Below are 515 nucleotides of genomic sequence, written 5' to 3'. Positions count from 1 at the left end.
TCTCTCTCTCTCTCTCTCTCTCTCTCTCTCTCTCTCTCTCTCTCTCTTTCTCTCTCTCTCTCTCTCTCTCTCTCTCTCTCTCTCTCTCTCTCTCTCTCTCTCTCTCCTTTCTCTTCCTCTCTTTTTATGTCTCTGCCCTCTCTCTGCTTCTTTCTCTATCACTCTCTTTCTCTCCTTTTCCTCCTTCCTCTCCATCTCTTTCTATGTCTCTGCTCTTCTCTTTTCTCTCTCTGCCTCTGTCTTTCCATCACTTTATCTCTATGTCTCCCTCAATTTTGTTTTTCCTTCAGGAATTTTAAAGATTTGGAATTCTCAAACATGACCACAAGGGGGCAAAATAACTCACAGAATTATAACATGATAGATTATCAGAGCTGAAAGGGATTAAACATAGAACATGGAATGTCAAGATCAGTAGGGATTTTAAAACAGGAAATGTTAAAGCTAGGAAGATGTTAGAGCCTAGAATGGAGAATGTCAAGGTTGGCTTTGACCCTATAACCTAGAGTATCAAA

The sequence above is a fragment of the Petaurus breviceps genome, unplaced genomic scaffold, assembly GCF_028583685.1.
Source record: "Petaurus breviceps papuanus isolate PSGF00001 unplaced genomic scaffold, PetGlider_PUasm1.0 208, whole genome shotgun sequence".
NCBI classification, from domain to species: domain Eukaryota; kingdom Metazoa; phylum Chordata; class Mammalia; order Diprotodontia; family Petauridae; genus Petaurus; species Petaurus breviceps.
This window is presented reverse-complemented; position numbering follows the sequence as displayed.